Source organism: Tachyglossus aculeatus, chromosome 1, assembly GCF_015852505.1.
Source record: "Tachyglossus aculeatus isolate mTacAcu1 chromosome 1, mTacAcu1.pri, whole genome shotgun sequence".
Taxonomy (NCBI): Eukaryota; Metazoa; Chordata; class Mammalia; order Monotremata; family Tachyglossidae; genus Tachyglossus; species Tachyglossus aculeatus.
Genome location: NC_052066.1, coordinates 28,519,467 through 28,536,636, shown reverse-complemented (window position 1 = coordinate 28,536,636; position 17,170 = coordinate 28,519,467). Strand labels below are relative to the sequence as shown.

General features: G+C 44.0%; 1 protein-coding gene and 1 non-coding gene across 2 annotated transcripts in view; both read right to left on the bottom strand.

Moving 5' to 3' along the window:
• The window catches only part of SLCO2A1 (solute carrier organic anion transporter family member 2A1), a 190,476-nt gene that overhangs the window by 163,647 nt on the left and 9,659 nt on the right, over window positions 1-17,170 (bottom strand). The window lies entirely within an intron of this gene.
• TRNAA-CGC lies at window positions 2,816-2,887 on the bottom strand. Its single transcript has one exon. It is a non-coding gene; the product is annotated as a tRNA-Ala (tRNA).

The following is a 17,170-nucleotide window of genomic DNA, read 5'->3' as shown; positions in this document are numbered from 1 at the left end:
GGTGAGGGAGAGTAATTGTCTGTCAGATTTGAAGAGAGAGGGTGTTACTGAACGCTCACCTCCTCCAAGAGGCCTTCCCAGACTGAGCCCCCTTTTTCCTCTCTTCCTCCCTACCCCACCGCCCTACCTCCTTCCCCTCCCCACAGCACCTGTATGTTTGTACAGATTTATTACTCTATTTATTTTACTTGTACATATTTACTATTCTATTTACTGTGTTAATGATGTGCATCTAGCTTTATTTCTATTTGTTCTGACAACTTGACACCTGTCCACCTGTGTTATTTTGTTGTCTGTTTCCCCCTTCTAGACTGTGAGTCCAATTTTGGGTTTGGACGGTCTCTATATGTTGCCGACTTGTACTACCCAAGCACTTAGTACAGTGCTCTGCACACAGTAAGCACTCAATAAATACGATTGAATGAATGAATGCTCCAGGCCAGAGGCAGGATGAGGGCCAGAGGTTGGCGGCAAAAGAGGTGAAATGTAGGCTCAGTGAGAAGGTTAGCACCAGAGGAGTGAAGGTTGCAGGCTGGGTGGTAGAAGGAGAGAAGTGAGGTGAGGTCAGAGGGGACAAGGTGATAGAGAGCTTTAAAGCCAGTGGTAAGAAGTTTTTGTTTGATAAGGAAGTGAATGGGCAGCCACTGAAGATTTTTGAGGAGGGGGGTGACATGTCCTGATAGAGGACTCACAGTCTTCATTCCCATTTTCCAGATGACAGATCTGAGGCAGAGAGAGGTGAAGTGACTTGTCCAAGATCACAAAGCAGACAAGTAGTGGCAGAGTCAGAATTAGAACCTAGGTCCTTCCAACTCTCCAGGCCCATGCTCTATCCAGGGAGAAAGGGAGTGAGGCAGCTGCATCATCTGGGATGGACATTCATTCATTCATTCAATCGCATTTATTGAGCGCTTACTGTGTGCACAGCACTGTACTAAGCGCTTGGGAAGCATAAGTCGGCAACATATAGAGACGGTCCCTACCCAACAATGGGCTCACAGTCTAGAAGGGCTTCAAGGCTGTCCACCACCTCTCCCCCTCCTACCTCATCTCCCTTCTCTCCTTCTCCAGCCCAGCCCACACCCTCTGCTCCTCTGTCGCTTATCTCCTCACCGTGCTTTGTTCTCACCCGTCCCGCTGTCAACCCCCGGCCCACGTCCTCCCCCTGGCCCGGAATGCCCACCCTCCCAACATCTGCCAAGCTAGCTCTCTTCCTCTCTTCAAGGCCCTACTGAGAGCTCACCTCCTCCAGGAGGCCTTCCCAGACTGAGCCCTCTCCTTCCTCTCCCCCTCCCCATCCCGCCCACCTTACCTCCTTCCCCTCCCCACAGCACCTGTATATATGTATAGATGTTTGTACGTATTTATTACTCTATTTTATTTGTACATATTTATTCTATTTATTTTATTTTGTTAATATGTTTTGTTTTGTGTCCGTCTCCCCCTTCTAGACTGTGAGCCTGCTGTTGGGTAGGGACCTTCTCTATATGTTGCCAACTTGTACTTTCCAAGCACTTAGTACAGTGCTCTGCACACAGTAAGATCTCAATAAATACAATTGAATGAATGAATGAATAGAAGGGGGAGACAGACAACAAAATAAAACATGCGGATAGGTGTCAAAGTTGTCAGAACAAATAGAATTAAAGCTATAACAAATAGAATTAAAGCTATATTCATTCAATTGTATTTATTGGTCACATTGTGGGTAGTGCCAGGAGCAGGGGTGGTGGTAGCAGAGGGGGTCGCAGAGACGGGGACAGTAGAGATGATGTAGGATGTATGGTGGTGGCAGGGGCAGTAATAATTGCGGTATTTATTAAGCGCTTACTATGGGCCAGGCACTGAACTAAACGCTAAGGGGGAATACCAGCAAATTGAATTGGATGTAATAATAATAATAATAATGGCATTTATTAACCGCTTACTATGTGCAAAGCACTGTTCTAATGGCATTCTAGAACTGTTCTAGAACTGTTCTAGAATGGTGCTCGGCACATAGTAAGCGCTTAATAAATGCCATTATTATAATTATTATTATAATTATAGTAATAATAATTATTATTATTCTAAGCACTGGGAAGGTTACAAGGTGATCAGGTTGTCCCACAGGGGGCTCACAGTCTTAATCCCCATTTTACAGATGAAGTAACTGAGGCACAGAGATGTTAAGTGACTTGCCCAAATTCACACAGCTGACAGTTGGTGGAGCCGGGTTTTGAACCCATGACCTCTGACTCCAAAGCCCGGGCTCTTTCCACTGAGCCACGCTGCTTCTCCACATCAGGCTCACTGTCTCAATCCCCATTTTCCAGATGAGGTAATTGAGGCCCAGAGAAGTGAAGTGACTTGGCCAAGGTCACACAGCAGACAAGTGGCAGAGCTGGGATTAGAACCCATGATCTTCTGACTCCCGGGCCTGTGCTCTATCCACTAGACTGTGCAGTAGCGGGGCTACTGGGACAAGGGTAGTGGTGATAGGGGTGGTAAATTTGTCAGCTTGTTTTAGCTTGCTTTTATGGAGAGTGTTTCTTTAGCATGACTTAATAATAATAATAGCATTAATTAAGTGCTTACTATGTGCAAAGCACTGTTCTGAGCGCTGGGGAGGTTACAAGGTGATCAGGTCGTCCCACGGGGGGGCTCACAGTCTTAATCCCCATTTCACAGATGAGGTAACTGAGGCCCAGAGAAGTTAAGTGACTTGCCCAAAATCACACAGCTGACAATTGGCGGAGACGAGATTTGAACCCATGACCTCTAACTCCAAAGCCCATGCTCTTTTCCACTGAGCCACGTCGCTTCTCTAAATAATTGGAGATGCCAGGGATCGAACCCGGGGCCTCATACATGCGAAGCATGGGCTCTACCACTGAGCTACATCCCCTCTCATATTACTGGAGTAAGCCGATTTGTTTAGAGCATCAGATTCCCTCTAGACTGTAAACTCGCTATCTGTTTGTTGTTGTAGTCTCCCAAGCATTTAGTATAGTGCCTTGCACACAGAAAGCGCTCAATTAATAATAATAATGATGGCATTTATTAAATACTTACTATGTGCAAAGCACTGTTCTAAGCGCTGGGGAGGTTACAAGGTCATCAGGTTGTCCCATGGGGGGCTCACAGTCATAATCCCTATTTTAGAGAAGCAGCATGGATCAGTGGAAAGATCCTGGGCTTTGGAGTCAGAGGCCATGGGTTCAAATGCTGGCTCCGCCAATTGTCAGCTGTGTGACTCTGGGCAAGTCACTTAACTTCTCTGTGCCTCAGTTGCCTCATCTGTAAAATGGGGATAAAGACTGTGAGCCTCCAGTGGGACAACCTGATCACCTTGTAACCTCCCCAGCACATAGAACAGTGCTTTGCACATAGTAAGCGCTTAATAAATGCTATCATTATTATTATTATTTTACAGAGGAGGTAACTGAGGCCCAGAGAAGTGAAGTGACTTGCCCAAAGTCAAACAGCTGACAATTGGTGGAGCTGGGATTTGAACCCCTGACCTCTGACTCCAAAGCCCGGGCTCTTTCCACTGAGCCACGCTGCTTCTCGAATGAATTGATGAATAGTGGCAGCAGGAGCAGTAGAAGGGGTGGTAGTGGAGGAAGGGGTGGTAACGTCAGGGGTGGCAACAGGAGGGCCACTGAGTCAGCCTAGAGTTGGGGGACACGTGGACCAGCCCAGTCATCCCCTTTCTCCCCGCTCCCCGGAGGGAAGGAAGCCTGCCGGGTCTCCTTGTCTGCACTGTGAGGGTGATGATTCATTCATTCAATCGTATTTATTGAGCGCTTACTGTGTGCAGAGCACTGTAGTAAGCACTTGGGAAGTACAAGTTGGCAACATATAGAGACGGGATGAGGCTGAGGACTCGAAATAGAAATAAAAGGCAGGCTCCCCACCCTCCAGGAGCTGACAGTTTAATGGGGGAGGCAGATTCACAGGGATTTTAGGAGTGCTCTAAGAGTAATAATAATAATGATGATAATGGCATTTGTTAAGCACTTATTATGTGCCAAGCACTGTTCTAACAGTTTAATGGGGGAGGCAGATCCACAAGGATTTTAGGAGTGCTCTAAGAGTAGTAATAATAATAATGATAATGGCATTTGTTAAGCGCTTCCTATGTGCCAAGCACTGTTCTAACAGTTTAATGGGGGAGGCAGATCCACAAGGATTTTAGGAGTGCTCTAAGAGTAATAATAATAATAATGATAATGGCATTTGTTAAGCGCTTATTAGGTGCCTAGAGCTGTTCTAACAGTTAATGAGGGAGGCAGATCCACAGGGATTTTAGGAGTGCTCTAAGAGTAATAATAATAATAATGATAATGGCATTTGTTAAGCGCTTCCTATGTGCCTAGCACTGTTCTAACAATTTAATGGGGGAGGCAGATCCACATGGATTTTAGGAGTGCTCTAAGAGTAGTAATAATAATAATGATAATGACACTGGTTAAGCGCTTACTATGTGCCAAGCACTGTTCTAACAGTTTAATGGGGGAGGCAGATCCACAGGGATTTTAGGAGTGTTCTAAGAGTAATAATAATAATAATGATAATGGCATTTGTTAAGCTCTTACTATGTGCCAAGCACTGCTCTAAGCACTGGGGGGATATAATGTGATCAGGTTGTCCCACATGGGGCTCACAGTCTTAATCCCCATTTTACAGATGAGGTAACTGAGACACAGAGAAGTTAAGTGACTTGCCCAAGGTCACACAGCTGATGAGTGGCAGAGTCAGGATTAGAACCCATGCCCTCTGGCTCCCAAGCCCGTGCTCTTTCCACTGAGCCACACTGCTTCTATTAGAGTGTGTAAACTGGTGGGCAAAATGGTATGGCAGGTGTTCTGAGCGCTGAGTTGATATTTGGGAGGAGGTGACCTGGGGAAAAGAAAGACTAATCCGGGAAAGCTTCCAGGAGGAGGTGAGATTTCAGAAGGGCTTTGGAGATGGGGAGAGCTCTGGTCTGGCAGCTTTGGATGGGTAGGGAATATTAAGCAGGAGGAAGGGCACGAAACAGGAAATCAGAGATAAGAGAATCTAGGATGAAGTCCAGTGGGAAGTCAGTCAGTCGGTCGTATTTATTGAGCACTCACTGTATGCAGACCACTGTACTAAGCGCTTGGGAGGGTACAATATAACAGGCACATTCTCTGCCCACATTTATCTTACAGTCTCAAGTGGGAGAGACATCAATAAAAATAAAAATATAAATATTTCCATGTGTAGAGCACTGTTCAGAGCACCTGCCCTGTGCGGTGCCCTGTTCTGGAAAGGTACTATCAATCAATGAACCAATCAATTGTATATACTGAACACTTACTGGGTGCAGAGCACAGTAATAATAATAATAGTAATAATGGCATTTATTAAGCGCTTACTATGTGCAAAGCACTGTTCTAAGTGCTGGGTAGGTTACAAGGTGATCAGGTTGTCCCACAGGGGGCTCACAGTCTTAATCACCCTTTTACAGATGAGGTAACTGAGGCACAGAGAAGTTAAGTGACTTGCCCAAAGTCACACAGCTGACAATTGGCAGAGCCGGGATTTGAACCCATGATCTCTGCCTCCAAAGCCCGTGCCCTTACCCCTGAGCCATGCTGCTTCTCAGTCCTAGGCACTTGGGAGAGTACAATATAAACAGAGTTGGTAGACATGTTCCCTGACCACAATAAACTTACATTCTGGAGGGAGAGACAGACATTGGTATAAATAAATAAAATTACAAATATGTACATAAGTGCTGTGGGGCTGAGGGAGTGGTGAATAAAAAAGGCAAGTCCAAGTGCAAGGGTGATGCAGAAGGGAGTGGGAGAAGAGGAAATGAGGGCTTAGTCAGGGAAGGCCCCTTGGAGGAGTTGGGCTTTTAATAAGGCTTTGAAGGTAGAGAGAGTGATCATCGATCAGATGTGAAGAGGGAGGGCATTCCAGGCCAGAGGCAGGGCATGGGCTGGAGGTCAGTGGCGAGATAGATGAGTTCAAGGTACGATAATAATAATAATAATGATGGCATTTATTAAGCACTTACTATGTGCAAAGCACTGTTCTAAGCGCTTGGGGGATACAAGGTGATCAGGTTGTCCCACATGGGACTTACAGTCTTCATCCCCATTTTCCACATGAGGGAACTGAGGCCCAGAGAAGTGAAGTGACTTGCCCAAAGTCACACAGCTGACAAGTGGCAGAGCCGGAATTTGAACCCGTGACCTCTGACTCCAAAGCCCAGGGAACTTTTCAATGAGCCACGCTGCTTCTCTAAATAGGTTGTCATTTGAGGAGTGAACGGTGCTGACTTGGTGGTAGTAGGAGAGAAGCGAGGTGAGGTAATAATATTAATGATAATAATGATGGTACTTATTAAACACTTACTATGCGTCAAGCCCTGTTCTATGCACTGGGGTAATAATAATAATGATAATAATAATAATAATAATAATAATAATAATAATAATAATGGTATTTGTTTAGCGCTTACTATGTGCAAAGCACTGTTCTAAGTGCTGGGGAGGTTACAAGGTGATCAAGTTGTCCCACAAGGGGCTCACAGCTTTAATCCCCATTTTACAGATGAGGTAACTGAGGCACGGAGAAGTGAAGTGACTTGCCCAAAGTCACACAGCTGACAAGCGGCTGAGCTGGGATTTGAACCCATGACCACTGACTCCAAAGCCCGTGCTCTTTCCACTGAGCCACGCTGGGTAGATATAAGGTAATCAGGTTGTCCCATGCAGGGCTCACAGTCTTAATCCCCATTTTACAGACGAGGTAACTGAGGCACAGAGAAGTGAAGTGACTTGCCCAAAGTCACACAGCTAACAAGTGATAGAGCCAGAATTAGAACCCACAATCTGGGAAGGGGCAAGGTGATTGAGTGCTTTAAAGGGTAAGGAGCTTCCAGTCTATAGATTCTACTCAGATGTTCCTCTCCTCCTCCCCATCTCCCCGCCCTACCTCCTTCCCCTCCCCAAAGCACCTGTATATATGTTTGTACAGATTTATTACTCTATTTATTTTACTTGTACATATTTACTATTCTATTCATTTTGTTAATGATGTGTATATAGCTATAATTCTATCTGTTCTGATGATTTTGACACCTGTCTACATGTTTTGTTTTGTTGTCTGTCTCCCCCTTCTAGACTGTGAGCCTGTTGTTGGGTAGGGACCATCAGTATCAGTTGCCGACTAGTCTTCATTCATTCATTCATTCATTCATTCATTCATTCAGTCGTATTTATTGAGCACTTACTGTGTGCAGAGCACTGTACTAAGCGCTTGGAAAGTACAAGTTGGCAACATATAGAGATGATCCCTACCCAACAACGGGCTCACAGTCTAGAAGGGGGAGACAGACAACAAAACAACACTTGTGGACAGGAGTCGTCAGAACAAATAGAATTAAAGCTAGATACTTCCCAAACACTTAGTAATAATAATAATAACAATAATAATAATGGCATTTTTTAAGCACTTACTATGTGCAAAGCACTGTTCTAAGTGCTGGGGGGAATAATAATAATAATAATGATGACATTTGTTAAGCGCTTACTATGTGCAAAACACTGTTCTAAGCACTGGGGAGTATACAAGGTGATCAGGTTGTCCCACGTGGGGCTCACAGTCTTCATCCCCATTTTACAGATGAGGTAACTGAGGCACAGAGAAGTTAAGTGACTTGCCCAAAGTCACACACAGTAAGTGACAAGTGGCGGAGCTGGGATTTGAACCCATGACCTCTGACTCCAAAGCCCGTGCTCTTTCCACTGAGCCACGCTGCTTCTCAGGGGATACAAGGTGATCAGGTTGTCCCACGTGGGGTTCGGTGCCTGGCACATAATAGGCACTTAACAAATACCATAATTATTATTATATATTAATAGATTATCATGGAGGATAATAAGGCTCTGAAGCAAGGGAGAATATCTGTCTGTTTGATATGAGGAGGGAGGACGTTCCAGGCCAGGGGCAGGTTACGGGCTAAAGGTCGGCGGTGAGAGAGATGAGATGGAGGTAGAGTGAGAAGGTTTGGCGTTAGAGGAGCAAAGTGTGAGGGCTGAGTTGTGGTAGACGAGCAACAAGGTGGGCTAAGAGGGGGCAAGGTGACTGAGTGCATTAAAGCCGATGGTAAGGAGTTTCTGTTGGACGTGGAAGGATTTGATGTGGAGGTGGTGGGAAAAGTTTACTTTGCATCAGAGGCAAACTGGACAGAATGTCCCTTCTCTCGCCACACACTGTACTATCCCCCAAAGCCATCATCACCACCCATACCCTCAGTGACAGTTTTTGAGCACTTCTTGTGTGCAGGGCCCTGTATTGAACACTTCAGACCAAAAAACAGAAATGAAGGACACTGTCCATATATGTTGCCAACCTGTACTTCCCAAGCGCTTAGAACAGTTCTCTGCACACAGTAAGTGCTCAGTGAATACGATTGAATGAATGAATGAATGTCCCTGACCACGGGGAGTTTATAATCTACTGAAAACAGGAAAGAGAGCAAATGAGAAGTAGCAAAGCCTAGTGGAAAGAGGATGGGCTTGGGAGCCAGAGAACCTGGGTTCTAATCCTGGCTCCACAACTGTCTGCTATGTGTGACCTTGAGCCAATCACGTTATTTCCCTGTGCCTCAGTTATTTCATATATAAAATAGGAATTAAGACTATTAGCTCTATGTGGGACAGGGATCGTGTCCAATCTAATTAGCTCATGTCAGCCCCAGCATTCAGTACAATGCCTGGCACATAACAAGCACTTAACAAACAACATTAAAAAATGTAGGCCTCAAGCATGTCCAGTTGGTATTTTCAATGTGACTGTAAGAGGACAGTGATGTTTCCAGTCACTCTTTAAAGGTTCTATATCCATACAGATTTGCCTTGGTGGGACATTTACTTTCATGTATAATACATTTGCACACACATGTAATAATAATAATAACAATAATGACATTTACTAAGCGCTTACTATGTACAAAGCACTGTTCTAAGCGCTGGGGAGGATACAAGGTGATCAGATTGTCCCATGGGGGACTCACAGTCTTAATCCCCATTTCACAGATGAGAGAACTGAGGCACGGAGAAGTGAAGTGACTTGCCCAAAGTCACACAGCTGACAATTGGCAGAGCTGGATTTTGAACCCATGACCTCTGACTCCAAAGCCCGGGCTCTTTCCACTGAGCCACGCTGTAGACAGGCCTTGCTAAATCCTCATAGTTTCATGTCTACTGTATGTCCTTGGGCAAGGCACTTAACTTCTCTGTGCCTCAGTTACCTCATCGGTAAAAAATGGGGATTCATTCATTCAATCTTATTTATCGAGACCTTACTATGTGGAAAGCACTAATAATGATGATGATGGTATTTGTTAACACTTGGGAAAGTACACTATAACAATAAAGAGTAACAATCCCTGCCGGCAACCAGCTCACAGTCCAGAAAGGGGGAGACAGACATCAACCTGTCAACAGACATCAAATCAACAGACATCAATTCAAATAAATAAAATTACAGATATATACTTAAGTGCTGTGGGGCTGGGAGTGTGAGCCTAATATGAGTCAGGAACTGCGTCCAACCTGATTTACTTGTATCTACCCCAGTGCTTAAAACAGTGCTTGGCATTTAGTAACTGCTTAACCGTTACCATAATTATTATTATTGTTATTATACCTTTCTTCCTCAAAGCCCAGAATGCTTTCACCTATAACATCCCATGTAGCTTCACAACATCCCTTGGAGGTAGGGAAGAGTGGGGATTATTCTCCCTATTTGACAGATGGGGAAACTTGAAGCCCAGAGAGGTTAAGCAACTGACCAAAGACTGCACAGTAAGCACAGGAAGAAGCCAGAACTAAATCCTGATTTTCTTGACTTCTCAATCAGGGCTCTAGATATTAGATATGAACACCCATCTGCATGGCATAATAATAATAATAATAATAATGGCATTTATTAAGCACTTACTATGTGCAAAGCACTGTTCTAAGCGCTGGGGAGGATACAAGGTGATCAGGTTGTCCCACGGGGGACTCACAGTCTTAATCCTCATTTTACAGATGAGGGAACTGAGGCACAGAGAAGTGAAGTGACTTGCCCAAAGTCACACAGCTGACAATTGGCAGAGCCGAAATTTGAACCCATGACCTCTGACTCCAAAGCCCGTGCTCTTTCCACTGAGCCACACTGTAGACAGGCCTTGCTAAATCCTCATAGTTTCATGTCTACTGTATGTCCTTGGGCAAGGCACTTAACTTCTCTGTGCCTCAGTTACCTCATCAGTAAAAAATGGGGATTCATTCATTCAATCTTATTTATCGAGACCTTACTATGTGGAAAGCACTAATAATGATGATGATGGTATTTGTTAACACTTGGGAAAGTACACTATAACAATAAAGAGTAACAATCCCTGCCGGCAACCAGCTCACAGTCCAGAAAGGGGGAGACAGACATCAACCTGTCAACAGACATCAAATCAACAGACATCAATTCAAATAAATAAAATTACAGATATATACTTAAGTGCTGTGGGGCTGGGAGTGTGAGCCTAATATGAGTCAGGAACTGCGTCCAACCTGATTTACTTGTATCTACCCCAGTGCTTAAAACAGTGCTTGGCATTTAGTAACTGCTTAACCGTTACCATAATTATTATTATTGTTATTATACCTTTCTTCCTCAAAGCCCAGAATGCTTTCACCTATAACAGCCCATGTAGCTTCACAACATTCCTTGGAGGTAGGGAAGAATGGGGATTATTCTCCCTATTTGACAGATGGGGAAACTTGCAGCCCAGAGAGGTTAAGCAACTGACCAAAGACTGCACAGTAAGCACAGGAAGAAGCCAGAACTAAATCCTGATTTTCTTGACTTCTCAATCAGGGCTCTAGATATTAGATATGAACACCCATCTTAATGGCATAATAATAATAATAATAATAATAACAGCATTTATTGAGCACTTACTATGTGCAAAGCACTGTTCTAAGCCCTGGGGAGATTACAAGGTGATCAGGTTGTCCCACGGGGGACTCACAGTCTTAATCCCCATTTTACAGATGAGGTAACCGAGGCACAGAGAAGTTAAGTGACTTGCCCAAAGTCACCCAGCTGACAATTGGCGGAGCCGGGGTTTGAACCCATGACCTCTGACTCCAAAGCCCACGCTCTTTCCACTGAGCCACGAATCTGGGAAGTAAAATGTAAGCACTCAGCATGTAAATATCAAATTCATTCAAACTTCTGACCATAAAAGCTAAAGAGTTACGCGACCCACTGAGCCAAACTGAGCCCCCTCCTTCCTCTCCCCCTCCTCCCCCTCTCCATCGCCCCCGCCTTACCTCCTTCCCTTCCCCACAGCACCTGTATATATGTATATATGTTTGTACGTATTTATTACTCTATTTATTTATTTATTTTACTTGTACATATTTATTCTGTTAATATCAATCAATCATATTTATTGAGCACTTACTGTGTGCAGAGCACTGTACTAAGTGCTTGGGAAGTACAAGTTGGCAACATATAGAGACAGTCCCTATCCAACAGTGGGCTCACAGTCTAGAAGGGGGAGACAGAGAACAAAACCAAACATACTAACAAAATAAAATAAATAGAATAGATATGTACAAGTAAAATAAATGAATAAATAAAAAATGCTTTGTTTTGTTCTCTGTCTCCCCCTTCTAGACTGTGAGCCCACTGTTGGGTAGGGACCGTCTCTATATGTTGCCAACTTGGACTTCCCAAGCGCTTAGTACAGTGCTCTGCACACAGTGAGTGCTCAATAAATACAATTGAATGAATGAATAAATGAAAGAGCACGGGCCTGGGAGTCTAAGGACCTGAATTTTATTCTGGCTTTTGCCAACTGCTTGCTGTGTGACCGTGAGCAGTATGTCAGTCAATCAACCAATTGTATTTATTGAGCACTTACTGTGTGCAGAGCACTGTACTAAGCACTTGTGAGAATACCACGCAACACTGTAACAGGCACATTCCCTGCCCACAAAAAATGTACAGTCTAGAAAGGGAGAAAGACATTAGTATAAATAAATAAAATACAGATAGGTATGTTAAATCCTGTGGGGCTGGTCAATAATAATGATGGCATTTATTAAGCGCTTACTATGTGCAAAGCACTGTTTTAAGCGCTGGGGAGGTTACAAGGTGATCAGGTTGTCCCACGGGGGGCTCACAGTCTTGATCCCCATTTTACAGATGAGGTAACTGAGGCCCAGAGAAGTGAAGTGACTTGCCCAAAGTCACACAGCTGACAATTGGCAGAGCCAGGGTTTGAACCCATGTCCTCTGACTCCAAAGCCCAGGCTCTTTCCACTGAGCCACGCTGAATGAAGAGAGCAAGACAGGGTGACGCAGTAGAGAATGGGAGAAAAGGAAATGAGGGGTTAGTCAGGGAAGGCTTTTGGAGGTGGTGTGCTATCACTTATTTTCTCTGTGCCTCAGTTCTCCTATTCTCTCCTATTAGACTGGGAGCCCTATGTGCGACAGAGACTACACCAACCTAATTCATTTGTATCTACCCCAGTGCTAAAAACAATGTTTGACGCGTAGTAAGTGCTTAACAAATACCATAAACAACAAACGAAAGCAAGAGGCCAAGGAGAAGCAGTGGAAAGAGCACGGGCTTTGAAGTCAGAGGTCATGGGTTCGAATCCTGTCTCCGCCATAAGTCTGCTGTGTGACCTTGGGCAAGTCACTTAACTTCTCTGAGCTTCAGTTATCTCATCTGTAAAATGGGGATTAAGACTGTGAGGCCCCTGCAACCTGATCACCTTGTAACCTCCCCAGCACTTAGAACAGTGCTTTGCACATAGTAAGTGCTTAACAAATGCCATTATTATTATTATTCTCTGTCCCTCATTAACCTCATCTGTAAAATGGGGATTATCATCATCATCATCATCAATCGTATTTATTGAGCGCTTACTATGTGCAGAGCACTGTACTAAGCGCTTGGGAAATACAAATTGGCAACATATAGAGACAGTCCCTACCCAACAGTGGACTCACAGTCTAAAAGGGGGAGACAGAGAACAAAATCAAACATACTAACAAAATAAAATAAATAGAATAGATATGTACAAATAAAACAAACAAATAAATAAATAAATAAATAGAGTAATAAATATGTACAAACATATATACATATATACAGGTGCTGTGGGGAAGGGAAGGAGGTAAGATGGGGGGGATGGAGAGGGGGATGAGGGGGAGCCCCCTCTCCATCTGACTGTGAGCTCCCATGGGACAACCTGATCACCTTGTAACCTCCCCAGCACTTAGAACAGTGCTTTGCACATAGTAAGCGCTTAACGAGTGCCGTTATTATTATTATCATTATTCTCTGTCCCTCAGTTACCTCATCTGTAAAATGGGGATTAAGACTGTGAGCCCTGCGTGGGACAACCTGATCACCTTGTAACCTCCCCAGCGCTTAGAACAGTGTTTTGCACACAGTAAGTGTTTAATAGATGCCATCAAAAAAAAAAAAACTGTTTGACAGACCCACAGTATGAGGCCTCCTGGGGACACATAAATCCACCTGCCAAGTGGAGAAAGTTTCCCAGATCTTTATTCCCAAGCAGAGAAGCAGTGTGTCCTGGTGGAAAGAGCATAGGCCTGGGTGTCAAGAGGAACTGGGTTCTAATCTGAACTCCACCACTTGTCGGCTTTGTGACATTGGGCAAGTCACTTAACTTCTTTGTGGCTCAGTTACCTCATCTGTAAAATGGGGATTAAGACTGTGAGCCCCATGTGGGACAGACACTGTGTCCAACCTGTTTACCTTGTATCTAACCCAGTGCTTAGGACAGTGCCTGGCACACTTAAAAAATACCATAATAATAATTAATTATTATATAGTAAACACTTAAAAATACCATTAAAATATCACCCTTTCACGTTTAACCAGACCCTGGAGCTATTTTATCTTTGGGGACTGTCTGTCATTTTCCTTTTCATTGTCTTTTTCTTCTGCAACAAGAACACTCTTCTCTCTCCCCACCCAAAGAAAAATGTCCTCATGAAATCAGAGCAGATGACAATGAAAACTGTAGGTACTGGATTGATTGGGTAAGGCTTTTTAATGCTCTGCCCTCATGCAGGTCTTACCATTTTGTGGGAGATTAATTTATCAGCTGGGGTCCTATTGAAGTAAATGTGATTCTCCAGTACCTTTAAAAATTGTAGTATAATACAAATGGGTAATGATAGCAGGACTACCCATACCCAGAAAATTCAGTCCCACAGATTCTTCTGGGTGCTTCATCAGTCTCTTTTAAATAATGGTGTCATATGTCTAATTAAAAGCTTGGAAACACTAGAGACTCTAAGTGATCAGTGACACTGCTGTGTGAATGAGAACATTTTTTAAATGGTATATGTTAAACACTGACTAGGTGCCAGGCATTGTACTAAGCTCTGGGGTAGATACAAGCTAATCAGGGTGGACACAATCCCTGTCCCACGTGGGGCTCACAGTCTTGATCCCCATTTTACAGATGAGATAACTGAAGCAAGGAGAAGTGAAGTGACTTGCCCCACGTCACACAGCAGACAGGTTGTGGAGCCGGGATTAGAATTTAGGTCCTTCTGACTCTCAAGACCCTGCTCTATCCGCGAGGCCACGGTGCTTCTCTTACGGCAGAGCTCGATTTCCTGGATGTTGCATGCGATTCTTCTTCGTATAGAGTAAGGATATATTCCTATGGTAATGAAATAATAATAATACAAATTGTGGTATTTGTTAAGCACTTACTATGTGCCAGGCACTGTACGGAGTGCTGGGGTAGATGCAAGGTAATTGGGTTGGACACAGTCCCTGTCCCACATTGGGCTTACAGTTTTACTCCCCATTTGAGGGATGAGGGAACTGAGGCACAAAGAAGTGAAGTGACTTGCCCAAGGACACAGAGCAGATAGGTGTCAGAGCTGGGATTAGAAGCCAGGTCCTTCTGACTCCGAGGCCTGTGCTCTATCCACTAGACCGTGCTGCTTTGCTTGCAATAATAACTGTGATATTCAGTAAGTGCTTACTACTTACTTCACCCTCCTGCATGAATTATCTTTCTACAGAAACGTTCTGAACATGTCAGCCCCCCTCCTCGAAAATCTCTAGTAGTTGCCTATCAACCTCCGTATCAAACAAAAACTCCTCAGTATTGGCTTCAAAGCTCTCTATCAAACTCGCCCCCTCTTACCTCACCTCTCTTCTTTCTTTCTACAGCCCAGCCCACACAATTCGCTCCTCTGGTGCTAATCTTCTCACTGGGCCTCCATCTCGCCTGTCCTGCCATTGACCCCTGGCCCACATCCTAACTCTGGCCTGGAACGCCCTCCCTCCTCAAATCTGCCAGTCAAAATCCCCATCTTTTAAGCCCTACTGAAGGCTCACCTCCTCTAAGAGGCCTTCCCAGACTAAGCCTCCCTCTTCCTCAGCTCCCTCTCCCTTCCGCGTCACCTAGACTTGCTCCCTTTGTTCTTCCCCCCCACCCCACAGCACTTACGTTTATGTGTATATAACTATAATTTCATTTATTTATATAGATGCCTGTTTACTTGTTTTGATATCTGTCTCCCTCCTTCTGGACTGTAAGCCCAGTGAGGGCAGGGATTGTCTCTCTTTATCAATCAATCAATCATATTTATTGAGCGCTTACTGTGTGCAGAGCACTGTACTCAGCCCTTGGAAAATACAAGTTGGCAACATATAGAGACAGTCCCTACCCAACAGCGGGCTCACAGTCTAGAAGGGGGAGACAGAGAACAAAACCAAACAAACTAACAAAATAAATAGAATAGATATGTACAAGTAAAATAAATGAATAAATACATAGAGTAAAAAGTATGTACAAATATATATACATATATACAGGTGCTGAATTGTACTTTCCAAGCATTTAGTACAGTCTTCCACACACAGTAAGTGCTCAATAGAAATAATAATAATGATGGCATTTATTAAGCACTTACTATGTGCAAAGCACTGTTCTAAGTGCTGGGGAGGTTACAAGGTGATCAGGTTGTCCCACAGGGGGCTCACAGTCAATCCCCATTTTACAGATGAGGTAACTGAGGCATGGAGAAGTTAAGTGACTTGCTCAAAGTCACACAGCTAACAAGTGGCAGAGACAGGATTTTAACCCATGACTACTGACTCCAAAGCCCGTGCTCTTTCTACTGAGCCACGCTGCTCCTGATGTGCCAAAATCTGTATTAAGCGCTGGTGTAAATATAAGATAATCAGGTAGGGAACAGTTCCTGTCCTATATGGGATTCCCAGAGTGAATAGAAGGGAGAACAGATATTGAATCCTCAATTTATAGATGAATAAACCAAAGCACAGAGAAATAAAGTGACCCAGCCCAAGGGCACACAGGAGGCAAATGGTGAAACAGGTTTTAGAACGCAGGCCCTCTGACTCTCAGTCCACACTGATTCTCAATACTCCATCAGTCAAATAAATCATATTTAATGTGTGATCACTGTGTGGAGAGCACTGTACTAAGCACTTGGAAAAGCACAGGTACTGCTCAGGCCTTCAATTTTGCAAGTTATTACTGATGAAGGATGTAAGCTCGCTGTAGGCAGGGAATGTGTCTTTCATATTGTGTTGTACGCTTCCAAGCAGGGGAAGCAGCATGGCATAGTGGATATAGCATAGCCTTGGGAGTCAGAAGGTCATTCCTTCATTCAATCGTATTTATTGAGCACTTACTGTGTGCAGAGCACTGTACTAAGTGCTTGGGAAGTACAAGTCAGCAACATATAGAGACAGTCCCTACCCAACAATGGGCTCACAGTCTAGGAGGGGGAGACAGACAACAAAACAGAACATGTAGACAGGTGTCAAAATCGTCAGAACAAATAGAATTATAGCTATATGCACATCATTAACAAAATAGAATAGTAAATATGTACAAGTAAAATAAATAGAGTAATAAATCTGTACAAATATATGCACGTGCTGTGGGGAGGGGAAGGAGGTAGGGCGGGGATGGGGAGGAGGCGAGGAAAAAGGGGGCTCAGTGAAATTTATTTACGGCTTAGTAAAAATCAATTATTCACATTAAGCAGGTTCCCTGCTGGCCTGACTTTCTTAATGGGGCATCTGGAAGCATGAGAATGGATGTCTCTATCTGTTCAT